At 32.6% G+C, this 16,009-nt stretch overlaps 1 protein-coding gene across 2 annotated transcripts in view; it reads left to right on the top strand.

Annotated features, from left to right (window-relative positions):
- The window catches only part of LOC122400008 (cysteine-rich motor neuron 1 protein), a 653,650-nt gene that overhangs the window by 4,309 nt on the left and 633,332 nt on the right, over positions 1 to 16,009 (top strand). The window lies entirely within an intron of this gene.

The raw sequence follows: 16,009 nt of genomic DNA, 5'->3' as shown, positions 1-16,009 counted from the left end.
TTTTATGTTTTGTCAATTATCTACAGTAGCCATAGTTGAATAAATTTGATTTTTAGCCAAAGTTTATCTGGATGATCACCTAAAAAAATCTCTTTATAATTTAAAATTTTTGTTATTTGTTAGTTGTGAATTTTTAGGATGCATTATTAGAAATTTCCGCCATTTTTTATAATTTACCAATTATCTACGGTGGCCACAGTCGGGTAAATTTTATTTTTGGCCAAAATTTATCTGCATAACCATCTAAAAAATTGAATTAGTGATTGAAAATTTGTTATTTGTTAGTTGTGAATTTTTAAGAATTTTTAGGATGCATCATTACGAATTTCCGCCATTTTTTATGTTTTGTCAATTATCTACAGTAGCCATAGTTGAATAAATTTGATTTTTAGCCAAAGTTTATCTGGATGATCATCTAAAAAAATCTCTTTATAATTTAAAATTTTTGTTATTTGTTAGTTGTGAATTTTTAGGATGCATTATTAGAAATTTCCGCCATTTTTTATAATTTACCAATTATCTACGGTGGCCACAGTCGGGTAAATTTTATTTTTAGCCAAAATTTATCTGCATAACCTTCTAAAAAATTGAATTAGTGATTGAAAATTTGTTATTTGTTAGTTGTGAATTTTTAAGAATTTTTAGGATGCATTATTACGAATTTCCGCCATTTTTTATGTTTTGTCAATTATCTATAGTAGCCATAGTTGAATAAATTTGATTTTTAGCCAAAGTTTATCTGGATGATCACCTAAAAAAATCTCTTTATAATTTAAAATTTTTGTTATTTGTTAGTTGTGAATTTTTAGGATCCATTATTAGAAATTTCCGCCATTTTTTATAATTTACCAATTATCTACGGTGGCCACAGTCGGGTAAATTTTATTTTTGGCCAAAATTTATCTGCATAACCATCTAAAAAATTGAATTAGTGATTGAAAATTTGTTATTTGTTAGTTGTGAATTTTTAAGAATTTTTAGGATGCATTATTAGGAATTTCCGCCATTTTTTATGTTTTGTCAATTATCTACAGTAGCCATAGTTGAATAAATTTGATTTTTAGCCAAAGTTTATCTGCATAATCATCTAAAAAATTCCGTTAGTGATTTAAAATTTGTTATTTATTAATTATGATTTTATTAGGAATTTTTAGGATGCATTATTAAAAATTTTCGCCATTTTTTCTGTTTTACCAATTATCCACGGTGGCCACAGTCGCCAAAATTTGATTTTCAGCCAAAATGTACCTGCATAACCATATAAAAAAGTCCATTAGTGATTTAATATTTTTATTTGTTATTTCTGAATTTTTAGGATGCATTATTAGGATTCCGCGAGGCGACATTCGGCCTTTTAATGTTGAAAGGTTCCTCTCTGTGCATTAGCGTGCCCCGTGGAAATATTGCGCATTTCAAAAGCTTAATTTATTATACCACGGTGGATTTTTTCGTGGACCTTCATATTCAAAGGCACATCCCTCGTACGAGGGAAATTATACTCTGGAGATTTTAATAAAACTAGTAAAATGTTATGGGTATGTATTTTAAAAATATAATGAAGCTTTAATGAACTATGACTTTTATTGGAAATATGTTTTAATGAATCTTTTTCAGAGTCATCTCAAAAATAGTAAATCGAAATATTTTTATGTAAATATTTTTATTCCCCACTATATGCAATTACATATGGAAATAGTAATTGTGAACCAATCATTTCGTTAAAATTCAGGAAAAAAAAATGTTTCATCAAACAGTAATATTTCACTAAATATTATTTAAAATAATGGTATTGCAACTAATAGTATTGCAAACAAGAGGTTTTTGTCCTTCATTTTATTATATTTTTGTGTTTTAAAAATTTTAATGTTTCCAGCTATTTACACAAATAATAAAACACAAAAATATAATAAAATAAAGGACAAGAACCTCTTCCTTGCAACACTATTAGTTGCAATACCATTATTTCAAATAATATTTAGTGAAATATTACTGTTCGATGAAACATTATTTTCCTGTCTTATTTTCCACATTTGAAAACACAAATAGCATTTTTTCGTCATTTAAACATTCAATAAAATAGTAATTCATTTAAATATTAAACGAACTAATATTTAAACATTAAATGAAATAATATTTTCAAATAGTGTTTACTCATGCGAATATATCAATGTTTACTATTTCAAATGGTCTCTTCATTCGATAGAAACATAAAATTCTGATAAACGTTTGAGATAGATTAGAGGGGATGCAACAATCTGTGTGGAATCATAAAGCACAGAGGCAGCATACTAGCTTTATGGAGAACGCTGGTACAGAGCACTTAGAATTTATTAACTGCGCCGTGGACTGCATCATAACCCGAGCAGCAATAAAATCGAGGCCTGAAGAAACATTTATCTTCCGGCGAGATAGTGACCCAAAGCATCCACTGCATTAAAGCCAAGGAACAGTGCCAAAACAGCCATAATCACCGAATACAAATTGAGACAGTCAGGAGCTCGTAATACAAACGACAAAACAGAATTAAAGAAACTCGATAATTTAAGATTCACCGATTTCTTGAGGCCCTTCGATTCCATATTTTGCAAATGCAAACGCAACTTCGTTACTCGTATTAATTACAGTTTACTTCGAGGCACTTTGCAAGTTTGACTTTTATAATTACACAGAATGTCTCGCGAGTTTCTCTGCAAAGTTTGTCGGCGTGTTCCGCGACTAAGAAAGCCGATTTTGACGGAACTTTCCACAAATGTTCATCGGTCCAACTTAAGAACTGTGACGTATTTCGGTGCTTTTCAACTGCGTCCAAAGTAAGAATCCATCCCTTAAATCAGAGTCATTTTATTTCCGTGCAAATCTTAAATTACAAAAAGGGGGCGTAGAAAAGTGTTTAAAAAGTGTCCTTTTTCTCTTAAATCTTTTGTAATTTGAAAGCTATTCAGTTGTAAATAAAATGGACCTGACAATTCAGAGTTTGTTAAACTGAATAGTTAAGGTGTTCAGTCAACCCTGGGAAAAATTTTAATGGGAGATTCTAGAGGCCAAAATAAGACGAAAATCAAGAATACCAATTTTTCGATTGAGGCTTCGTTAAAAAGTTATTAACGTTTAGGGTTATGCATGTGAGACGCTGGCGCACGCAGCTGTATAAATGTTAATAACTTTTTAACGAAGCCTCAATCGAAAAATTAGTATTCTTGATTTTCGTCTTATTTTGGCCTCTAGAATCCCCCATTAAAATTTTTCCCGGGGCTTCAATACGAAATCGGTCCGGGTTAATGGGGAAAATTCGGATTATCGAATTTGTGCCTGTTTTCCGTGTTTAATCGAGTCCGAAAATTACGTAAAAAATCTGGTGCGTTGTGGTCATCGAGATACGTGTTCAAGAATTTTTTTCGATTTTTAGATTCCAAATTGTAGGCGTGAAAAATTAAAAACGCAGAAAAATACCGATTTCGTATTGAAGTCTTGGGAAAAATTTTATTGGGGGATTCTAGAGGCCAAAATAAGACGAAAATCGAGAATACTAATTTTTCGATTGAGGCTTCGTTAAAAAGTTATTAACGTTTAAAGTTATGCATGTGAGACGCTGGCGCACGCAGCTGTATAAATGTTAATAACTTTTTAACGAAGCCTCAATCGAAAAATTGATGTTCTTGATTTTCGTCTTATTTTGGCCCCTAGAATCCCCCATTAAAATTTTTCCCAGGGTTGTCAAGGAAATACATTTAATAAACTATATAAATAATTTGTTATATCTTGTATTTTAAAGGGAAACAATATTCAGTTCAATATTGAGAAATTTAAAACTAAAACTACCAAAACAGTCAAAATGATTCATTAGTTTCTAACAAAACTTGAAAAAAATTGACTGAACTGAATTTTTGAAAATTTAATTTTTTTTAAGAAAATGAATAAACACTTATTTCGTTTAAATTATTCATTTCTTCACGTATCTATCGCTTTAGTTTCTTTGGTGGAAATACTGTATTAATTGTCTGTATAAATAATTGTCTAGTTATTATATTAATAATTGTCTAATTGTCTGTAGTTCCAGTGTTGAAATCGTTTAAATAATATTTTCCATCGTTGCTCGGAGTATCAAATATCTAGAATTCGAACTTATCGTAGTTTGTCTTTGAGGTACGGACAACGTTTGCTATGAAACCTATAGGTACGTCTTTGTACGAGTTGCTCAGAGCCTTGTTTTAAAGTTTGAACGTATTAGTTTGCAAGTTGCTTGTGTTCCCAGTGATATCCGAGTGTCTTCGCTCTGTGGAGTGTAACTTCGTCTTTAACGAACGAGTTCCGTGTTATTGGTTGATTTTACACTGTTTGATGTTGTAGAATAATAAATAACGAAATAACAGTGGAAAAATAATAGTAAAAACAATTGTCAAAGAAATATATTTCCTTGTAATACAATATTGTATATCTGAATCAATGTTGATTGTGTTATTGACTGATTTTATACTGTTTGATGTAGAATAATAAATAACGAAATAACAGTGAAAAATATTTGTAAAAACAATTGTCAAGAAACTATATTTTTATATAATACAATATTGTATATCTAAATCGATGTTAACACTTTCTAAAAAATCTATAAACCGAATGTCTTCGCATTGTAGTCGTATTTCGGTGCTTTAAATAATAGAAATAATTTTTTTTAGTATTTACAAAAACAAATTTATTTGTTTTTGCATTGGCGATATTGTACTCTTAATCATAGTAAAATAATACGTTAAGCAGTGTAAAAAAATTATTTTTCTACAATTTAAGGATGCCTCTTTGTTTATGAAAAATAATTCATTCAAAATTAACTCTAGTATTTTAAAAAAAAAATTTTCTAATGCGACGGAAGGCAACATAGAGACCACTGACGATATTATAGTCTTAATTATAGAAAAATAGTATGTTAATGTTGGTAATGTGGTAATATAGTAGTGTAATGAAGTACGTGGCAGGAGTTGGACAGGTTAAGAAGAAATAGTTTGCACGTGATAACCTTTTTATAAGAAAACTATACTTAGATACATCTCCTCTCGCAAGTGTCGCAAGACGTACGGACTAATCATGATGGCGCATCCGCTTGCATTACAGTGGCGCCCTCACCTATCGACCACGTGGCGCTCTCGATCTACAAGTGATTTCAGTAGTTAAGCAGTGTAAAAAAATTATTTTTCTACAATTTAAAGATGCCTCTTTGTTTATGAAAAATAATTCAATGCAAATTAACGCTGGTGTCTATAAAAAAAAATTTTATAATTTACTTTTAGAGCAGTCAACTCTCTTCTTAAGATTACAATACATTTTTCTTTACATAGAGGCATTTTTAAATTGCAAAAAAATAATTCTTTTACACTTCTTAATACACTATTTGTCTACAATTAAAACCACGATACCAGCGTTATAAAATTGAAAATATTAATTCCAACAAAGCGAACCATTTTTTTTTCGAGCATAGAATTAAGTTCTAGCAGAATGGGACCGTAAAACGTGAGCTCGTGGCCACCAATTCGATGCAACGGTTATCGCGATGGAATCTAGAACGTTGTCGGTTGCGTGGAGGTTTCGAGTTCTCTTTCGCAGAGGAGGATTTGATTGTCGTAAAATGTTTACGCTACGCGAAATCCGCGGATGTTCCTTCTTCTCTGGAGATAGCTCGTCTACCCCCTTATCGTCCCGAGCTGGAGTCGAACAGTCGACCGACTTCGTTCGCTCCAAAAGACTTTCCAAGGATTCTTTGGGCGCGGTAAACGTTAGGTACACCTATTGAATTCGAAAAGGTCCTGAGAGAGAGGGGAGACGAACGATATAACTGGTACGAAGAATTCTACCTCCATCTTCGCTCTGCCTCTCGTTTCTACCGGAAATTCAATAATTCCGATATTTCTAAACGCCCATACGGTGCTCCATCGTCGAGCAATTTGAACCGGCTAATGTCGAGCGCCATCTTCTTTCTCCAGCATCTGTCTACGTTTTACTCGTTTTGTCAGATCCGTCTACAAAAAATTACACGCGATATTGTGTAAATCGTACGACGAAAGTTTAACCGTTATTTAACGAGTAAAAAAATATTCCCCGGGATTCGATCGGACTGACAAATGGATATTTCGAGGACGAAATACGACGTCGTCGCGTCGCGCTGGGCCTCCGGAGTTCGACGATGCAAATCCAATGGAAAATATATGGTCTATTATGAAGCATAAACGTCGAGGTAAACATATTTTAACGTTGAAAGCTCTAGTAAATCGTATTCGAAATATATGGGGGGTCACTACCTGTCTCCAGCGCTGAAAAATTGATCGGAACCATGCCAAGACGTTACTCGCTAATGGAGGAGATTGCATTCGCTATTAAATAACAGCGTGTCGGTTCTTTTTTATACGAGCCTTCGATCCACGTAAAGCTTTTCAACGAATTTCGTATCAGGAATACTATTCGCGATGACAAATGGAATCGACGATGACTGAATAAATAATCGAGACACCCTGTACATTTCATAATTATATGCGGACCCTTTGATTTCGCGTTGAGTTTCTATCAATTAGCTGAAACGCTGAACATTATTATTTGCACTAGCTATTGACCCATTTACTATCCAGGCAATTAAAAGTGTAGCTTTGTAATTGCAAAACCCTTAATTCTCTTAAATTGAGAAAAAAAGTATATAAACTCAGCTGAACGACTTCCTTATGATAGAATAATCACGAATAATTTTCTTTGCTTCAATTTCTTGCAAATAATAGTGTTGTGGCGTTACCTCACCTACTCGCCACCAGAGGGCCACGCTCTTGTCTTTCTCGCAAGCGCTCGACCAATCCCTTCGTTGCTATAGTGTTCGGTTATCCCTAGGAAAAATTGTAATAGGAGATTCTAGACGCCAAAATAAGACGAAAATCAAAGATACTAATTTGTTGATTGAGGCTTCGTTAAAAAGTTATAGAAACATTTTCGGTAAAGAATTTTTTTTCTCGAAACTGAGTAGGATTTCGTGGGTATGTCTATTCACCAAAAATGATCGTAATAGACCCCTGCAACTAAAAATAATTTTTTTAGAACGGTTTGAAATTTCTTTACGCCGAAAATTTAAGGGGAATAGGTGTATGTCTGGTCAGACATTATATTTTCGGTAAATAATTTTTTTTCTCGAAACTGAGTAGGATTTCGTGGGTATGTCTATTCACCAAAAATGATCGTAATTGATCCCTGTAAATAAAAATAATTTTTTTAGAACGGTTTGACATTTTTTTTCGCCGAAAAATTTAAGGAGAATAGGTGTATGTCTGGTCAGACATTATATTTTCGGTAAGGAATTTTTTTCTTGAAAGTACGTAGGATTTCGGGGGTATGTCTATTCACCAAAAATGATCGCAATTGACCCCTGCAACTGAAAATAATTTTTTTAGAACAGTTTCATTACTTTTTTCGCCGAAAAATGTAAGGGGAATAGGTGTATGTCTGGTCAGACATTATAATTTTGGTAAGGAATTTTTTTCTTGAAAGTGGTTAATATTTCGGGGGTATGCCTATTCACCAAAAATGATTGCAATTTACCCCCCTAGTTAAAAATAATTTTTCCAAGACGATTCGAAATTTTTTTTTTTTCACTCAAAACTTTCAACACTTATTCGAATTTTTTTCTCGAAACTGTGTAGGATTTCGGAAGTATGTCCGTTCACCAAAAATAGTAGTAATTAACCCTTTTAGCTAAAAATAATTTTTTTAGAACGATTGAAAATATTTTTTTCGCCGAAAAATTTAGGCACCTAACCACCCCTGTCGATTTTTCTTAAAAATTAGTTTTGCATTTTTAATAAATTTGGTTTACGTACTACGGAAATATTGTTTAATACATTTTTGTAGGTAACCGTGAGCTCTACGTCAGAAAAAAGTTTCGGTTAAATATATTCACTATTGTAGAAGTTATGGCTGTTTGAAAATTGGACAATTTTTATGGGGTTTTTCTCACTTTAAGGGGTTAAGGAGTAACTTTTCGAATATTTTTAGAATTTCTACATATTCTCCACCAAAATACGCGTCGTTTGCATTTAAAAAAATTGAAATTGTCCAATCCGTTCAGGAGTTATGATGTTTTAAAGATACACATGAAATTTTGAGCAACCATTTTTCGCCTCATATTAGATTTTCGGTGAGGAATTTTTTTCTCGAAACTGAGTAGGATTTCGTGGGTATGTCTATTGACCAAAAATGATTGCAATTGACTCCTACACCTAAATATAATTTTTTTTAAACGATTTGAAATTTTTAAATTTTGGCGAAAAATTTTACAACCTACTCGAATTTTTTTCTCGAAAGTGGTGAGGAATTCGGGGTTATGTCTATTGACAAAAAATGATTGCAATTGACCCCTGCAACTAAATATAATTTTTTTTAAACGATTTGAAATTTTTAAATTTTGTCGAAAAATTTCACATTTACTCGAATTTTTTTCTCGAAGCTGAGTAGAATTTCGAGGGTATGTCTATTGACCAAAAATGATTGCAATTGACCCCTGAAACTAAATATAATTTTTTGAAACGATTTGAAATTTTTTAATTTTTTCGAAAAATTTCACACCTACTCGAATTTTTTTCTCGTAAATGGTAAGGAGTTCGGGGTTATGTCTATTCACGAAAAATAATTGTAATTGACCCCCACAACCGAAAATAATTTTTTCAGAATGATTTGAAATTTTTTAATTTAATTTGTTAATAACTTTTCAACGAAGCCTCAATGAACAAATCGATATTCTTGATTTTTGTCTTATTTTGGCCTCTAGAATCTCCCATTAAAATTTATACCTCGTATATTCATTCCTTGACCGACTATCGACGAGTCAAAAGCTTCTCTTTGCTCTTCTACTGTCTTTCTCGTTATTTGCACCACAGTGTAATCACATACGAGGTTGATTGATACGATAACGTTTCGATTACTTAACGTGGAAAAGATGATACGCGTAAAATCAGAACAATTTTCCTTGCGTCAATTTCTTGTAAATAACAGTCTTGTGGCGTCGCTTCCCGTACTCGCCGCCAGAGGGCCACGCTCTCGTCTCTCTCGCAAGCGCTCGACCTACCCCTCCGTTGCTATATATTCATTCCTCGACCGACTAACGACGAGTCAAACTCTTCTCTCCGCTCTCCTACAATCTTTCTCGTTACCTGCACCACATTGTAATCACACACGAGGTTGATTGATACGATAACGTTTCGATTACTTAACGGGGGGGAAAGGTGATACGCGTAAAATCAGAGAGAGAGGGGTAATAATTACGGGGAAAACGCGAATCGAATCCGGCCAATAATTTGATTACAATTCATAGAAGGTGTCCCATTTCGCGTGGGATGATCCCCTCTGATTATTAACGATGATCAACGAGTTAAATCGTCTCCAGTGACCCGCGATCCTTTCCGGGAACGAATCCGCGGCAGGGATAAAGCTCCGGCGCGGCTTAATTAACTTCTCGATTGCTTTGTTTATCGTCGAAATTAGAGGGAAATGTGTTTAAACACGAGCCCCCCGGAACAATTGAACGGGAGAGTCGATCGGTAGCGGTGGACGGTGAGAGAGGTGAGGCGGCTGAAAATTCCGAAGACCCGACGCTTTTGTTCATCGCCCTGGCTCGGATGTACGGGCTTCGCTTTATCGTGCCCTATTTTTCATCGGCACGCTGCTAATACCCCGAATAAAATTCGCCGACGGCGGTCGGACAAAGACCCGTTGCGCAACAAAGAACAGAATTTTTTGTTCGACCGACGAAAAAGGGAACGAGAGCCCTTGCTACGCGGATTTTAATTGCACGCGGACTACCTGAAACGATTATAATACGCGGGAGAGAAACGAGCGGACAGCGAGGGATACGGGGAATCCGCGTATCAAAATCCGTTCTTGGTGCCAGACGGAAAATCGCGTAGACCTGTCTCGATCGGAGGCAACTTCCGGTCGAGGAGGATGGGTTACAACGACGAGATGTTCACGTGCTTTGGAGATTTTTTAGAAATTGTTAGCAATGGTTTTGATGTACGATATTGTATTCATTATTATTAGTGTAATAATTGTTGTTTTAATTATAGATAAATAATGTATTAAGCAGCGTAAAAAAATTGTTATTTTATAAGTTAAAGATGCCACCTTGTACATAGAAAATAATTCAATTCAAAATTGACTCTAGTATTTATTTAAAAAATTGTATAATGTAATGAAAGGCAAACATAGAAATCATTGGCGATATTTTACTCTTAATTATAGAAAAATAATGTATTAAGCAGTATAAAAAAATTATTTTTCTATTGTTTAAAGATGCCTCCTTGTATAGCAAAAATAATTCAATCCAAATTAACGCTGGTATCAACAAAAAAAAATTGTATAATGCGATGGATGGGAACATAGAAATCATTTGCGATAGTTTTTGTTATAGAAAAATATTAAGCCAAATTAACAATGTAAAAAAATTATTTTTCTATTATTTAAGGATGTCTCCTTGTATAACAAAAATAATTCAATGCAAATTAACCCTGTTTTCACCAAAAAAAAAATTGTATAATGCGATGGAAGGTAACATAGAAATCACTTGCGATAATTTAGTTATAGAAAAATATTAAGCCAAATTAGCAATGTAAAAAAATTATTTTTCTATCATTGAAAGATGTCTCCTTGTATAGCAAAAATAATTCAATCCAAATTAACGCTGGTATCAACAAAAAAAAATTGTATAATGTGATGAAAGGCAACATAAAAATCATTTGTGATATCATAGTCTTAATTATAGGAAGATAATCTATTAAGCAGTGTAAAAAAATTGTTTTTCTATAGTTTAAAGATGCTTCCTTGTATAGCAAAAGTAATTCAATCCAAATTAACGCTGGTATCAACAAAAAAAAATTGTATAATGCGATGGATGGGAACATAGAAATCATTTTCGATAGTTTTTGTTATAGAAAAATATTAAGCCAAATTAACAATGTAAAAAAATTATTTTTCTATTATTTAAGGATGTCTCCTTGTATAACAAAAATAATTCAATGCAAATTAACCCTGTTTTCACCAAAAAAAAAATTGTATAATGCGATGGAAGGTAACATAGAAATCACTTGCGATAATTTAGTTATAGAAAAATATTAAGACAAATTAGCAATGTAAAAAAATTATTTTTCTATCATTGAAAGATGTCTCCTTGTATAGCAAAAATAATTCAATCCAAATTAACGCTGGTATCAACAAAAAAAATTGTATAATGTGATGAAAGGCAACATAAAAATCATTTGTGATATCATAGTCTTAATTATAGGAAGATAATCTATTAAGCAGTGTAAAAAAATTGTTTTTCTATAGTTTAAAGATGCTTCCTTGTATAGCAAAAATAATTCAATCCAAATTAACGCTGGTATCAACAAAAAAAAATTGTATAATGCGATGGATGGGAACATAGAAATCATTTTCGATAGTTTTTGTTATAGAAAAATATTAAGCCAAATTAACAATGTAAAAAAATTATTTTTCTATTATTTAAGGATGTCTCCTTGTATAACAAAAATAATTCAATGCAAATTAACCCTGTTTTCACAAAAAAAAAAATTGTATAATGCGATGGAAGGTAACATAGAAATCACTTGCGATAATTTAGTTATAGAAAAATATTAAGACAAATTAGCAATGTAAAAAAATTATTTTTCTATCATTGAAAGATGTCTCCTTGTATAGCAAAAATAATTCAATCCAAATTAACGCTGGTATCAACAAAAAAAAATTGTATAATGTGATGAAAGGCAACATAAAAATCATTTGTGATATCATAGTCTTAATTATAGGAAGATAATCTATTAAGCAGTGTAAAAAAATTGTTTTTCTATAGTTTAAAGATGCCTTCTTGTATAGCAAAAATAATTTAATCCAAATCAATCCTGGTATCAACAAAAAAAAATTATATAATGTGATAGATGGTAACATAGAAATTATTTGCGATAGTTTTTGTTATAGAAAAATATTAAGCCAAATTAGCAATGTAAAAAAATTATTTTTCTATTATTTAAGGATGTCTCCTTGTATAGCAAAAATAATTCAATCCAAATTAACGCTGGTATCAACAAAAAAAAATTATATAATGCGATGGAAGGTAACATAGAAATCACTTGCGATAATTTAGTTATAGAAAAATATTAAGCCAAATTAGCAATGTAAAAAAATTATTTTTCTATCATTGAAAGATGTCTCCTTGTATAGCAAAAATAATTCAATCCAAATTAACGCTGGTATCAACAAAAAAAAATTGTATAATGTGATGAAAGGCAACATAAAAATCATTTGTGATATCATAGTCTTAATTATAGGAAGATAATCTATTAAGCAGTGTAAAAAAATTGTTTTTCTATAGTTTAAAGATGCCTCCTTGTATACCAAAAATAATTCAATACAAATTAATCCTGTTTTCAACAAAAAAAAATTATATAATGTGATGGATGGTAACATAGAAATTATTTGCGATAGTTTTTGTTATAGAAAAATATTAAGCCAAATTAGCACGGTAAAAAAATTATTTTTCTATCATTGAAAGATGTCTCCTTGTATAACAAAAATAATTCAATGCAAATTAACCCTGTTTTCAATAAAAAAAAAATTGTATAATGCGATGGAGCGCAACATAGAAATCACTGGCGATATTATACTCTTAATTATAGAAAAATAATGTATTAAGCAGTGTAAAAATATTATTTTTCTATAATTTTAAGATGTCTCTTTGCACATAAAAAATAATTGAATACAAATTAATGCTAGTACCTCAAAAAAAAATTTATATTTACTTTTAGAGCTTTTAACTCTCCTCTTAGAAGTTAATTTGGATAATCTACGTTGTACAGTGTTAGCGAATTAGAAACTCAAGCTATCGGAACACGTAGATTCGTTGCGATTAATTTTAAAAGTAACGCGAATGTTTGATGTCCCCAATCCGTGGACGTAAACCCCTAAATTCGCGGAGGAATCGCGGCGCCGTTGTGTTACGCGAACGCCCGGCACAAAGGGAGACGAAAATCAAGTTTTACGATGCGGCTCTCTAACTCTTACAATTAGCAACGCGTTTCAACGTTGAAATCCGCGGCTCGCGTGTTTGCCGGATAACGCAACTCGTAACGCGAGACAGTGCTTTTTCGAGTCGAAGCTCGCGAACAAGCACGGGGGGAAAAAACGACGAGATGCTCAAAGCTTTGAGCCGCGTGTACCGCGATTCCTTGGAAACCGTTGCAACTAAATTATTCAGTTGTCGTAGAGCACAAAGGTGGTTAAATTGCCCGGGCCACGGATACTCGAGACACGCGAAAATAGAATCACACGGCATTTTTAAAAACCTCCAAGGCGTTGTTTTCTAAGATAATTGCCAGATTTTAAAATTTTGTACAAGTAGAATTAATTCAGTCGAATCTTGGTCATTGGAAGCTTTAGAAGGCTAGAGTTTTTGCTATGTAAATCTCTACAAGTCAAATTGTATTGTTCCTTTGTAATTATATTAATATTTAGGCTTCTAAAATTGTTCATTGGCTCTACGAGTCGAAATGTATTGTTCTTCATACAAAAATGTTGTACAATGATATTTAAAGAAGCCATTAAATGGTAACTAAAGCTCTTCTCTACCTCTTAGGCACGATGCACCACTGTAATGTCATTATTCGATGCTATCTTTTTGAACGACGCGCCATTATAGTGGCTCACTCTGGTGGCTCACTCTGGTGGCTCACTTGCTCACTGTTTCAATTAAGTGATCGTTTCCATATGGTTTGATTCACACTATTTTTGCCTTCACAACGTTTTATACCAGTATTAACAATATACAGACATAATGTACAGTCTTTATTTTTAATAATAATACGCCATTGTCAAAATTCAGCCATGCCTAAGAGGTTAGAGGTTTGTATCATCATATTTGTAAATTCTTTATCCATTTGATGATCTGTACTTTAACTGTCAGCTAACTAGAGTTCTTCTAGCTTTCAATAGTGACAATGCATTTGATTTAAAAACTGCAGAATGCATTTAATATGCAAAAATATAAGAAACAAAGTAAGACACGAATTATTGTATTTAGAGGTCGAGACAACCTCTAAAAGTTTCATCGAAGATTGTTGGAAACGAAAAAGCGTGTGCAAAACGCGCAGGATCGAAGCAACGATTACTTTTTCACGGTCGACGTTGCACAGCAGGGGCACTTCATTCCGCGAGTGCATTTGAATTTCGTCGGTTCTAGTACGGGGGCTTGGATTCTCCGCGTATATTGCGGAGAAGGCGCAATACATTTCGACTGGCGGCTCCTAATCCGAATACCATGAAACAGCGGATCCGACAATAGCGTTGCATACTAAACATTTTCCAATAAATTCTCGATACGCTGCCCGCGGGGCCTCGTGCAAGCTTCGTTTTCCATTTCTCGTTCTCGTCTCTGCATCGCGCGTCATCGTTTCCCTGCCTCGGTGCTCGCGCGCGTGTCTGCACGTTTTGAATTATCGGTCGAAAATGTTAGGTTAGGTCTGGAATTAATTAACGCCACGACTTTCGCATTGTAAATTTAATTTTCCGAAATTCTTATTAAATTAATTTGCGAATACATGATGATACATGAATTATCGGTCGAAATTGTTAGGTTAGGTCTGGAATTAATTAACGCCACGACTTTCACATTGTAAATTTAATTTTCCGAAATTCTTATTAAATTAATTTGCGAATACATGATGATACATGAATTATCGGTCGAAAATGTTAGGTTAGGTCTGGAATTAATTAACGCTACGACTTTCGCATTGTAAATTCAATTTTCTGAAATTCTTATTAAATTAATTTGTAAATATATGATAAGCGTCGAATATATTAGGGTTAGGTAAATAAATGTAGCAATTGTTTTTTTTATAATAGTCATAGATAAGAATTAATACGTCTCGAGGTACATGCGATATTTAACACATTCGCTGTCAGATCAAAAATGTATAATATTCTGCAAAAGTAAAATATTGATTTTAGACCATTGTAAGCTACATAACATAAAATTTGTTTCAGTAGTTATTTTTGTAACCTTGTTAAAATTCACAAATTTTATTCAAACTTAATTCCCTCAACGTCTTAATTTGAGAATTAATTTTTCTAGTATCATAATGGTAAATTCTGTCATCCAACGATGACAGTCAAAGTGTTAATAGGAAAAAAGGAGTAGATTTAACACTTTACCGACCGGTAGCGGTTGATTAATCGGCTGTCGGTCGGTAAGCGTTGGTCGGTAAAGAAGTTGATTAATACGCTATCGGTCGGTAAGTGTTGGCCGGTAAAACAGTCGATTAATAGGCTATCGGTCGGTAAAGTGTTAATTCTCTGAAGCATTTATTAAATTAATTGTTAAAGAAATGTAGAAAATGTTGTTTATAATAGTCATAGAACATAAGAAATGATACGTCTCTAGGTACATGGGATATTTAACAGGAAAAGAGGAGTTTAACTCTAGATATACATTGATTCCATCTAAACTTATTTTGTTAGCAATTTTATTAAAATATAATTTTCTTTTCAACTAGAATATACATTTATCTCAGTACATTAGTTAGATTTAGTATAAATTGCTAACAAATAATATTGTGAGTTCTATAATTACACTTTCTGTAAATCTAGCGTTAATTGAACCTCTCAATGTTGGTTTTAAAATTGTTATCCTCCGGTGACTTGGCAGGAATATAACAGTAATTAGGAAAAGAGAAGTTTAGCTATAGATTTACATTGATTGCACATATCTAAACTCATCTTATTAACAGATTCATTAAAATACAATTTTCTTTTGAATTAGAATATACATTTATACCATTACAATTGATCAAATATAATATAAATTGCTAACAAATAATATTATGGGTTCTATAATTATACTTTTTGTGAATCTAGTGTTAATCCAACACATTTGTGGCGTCGTTTCCCATGCTCGCCACCAGAGGGCTCGCATTCTCACAAGCGCTCTCTGGGAAAAATTTTAATGGGAGAT

The sequence above is a fragment of the Colletes gigas genome, unplaced genomic scaffold (assembly GCF_013123115.1).
Source record: "Colletes gigas isolate AHSC1104 unplaced genomic scaffold, ASM1312311v1 Colletes_gigas_Sc00015, whole genome shotgun sequence".
NCBI classification, from domain to species: domain Eukaryota; kingdom Metazoa; phylum Arthropoda; class Insecta; order Hymenoptera; family Colletidae; genus Colletes; species Colletes gigas.
This window is presented reverse-complemented; position numbering and strand designations above follow the sequence as displayed.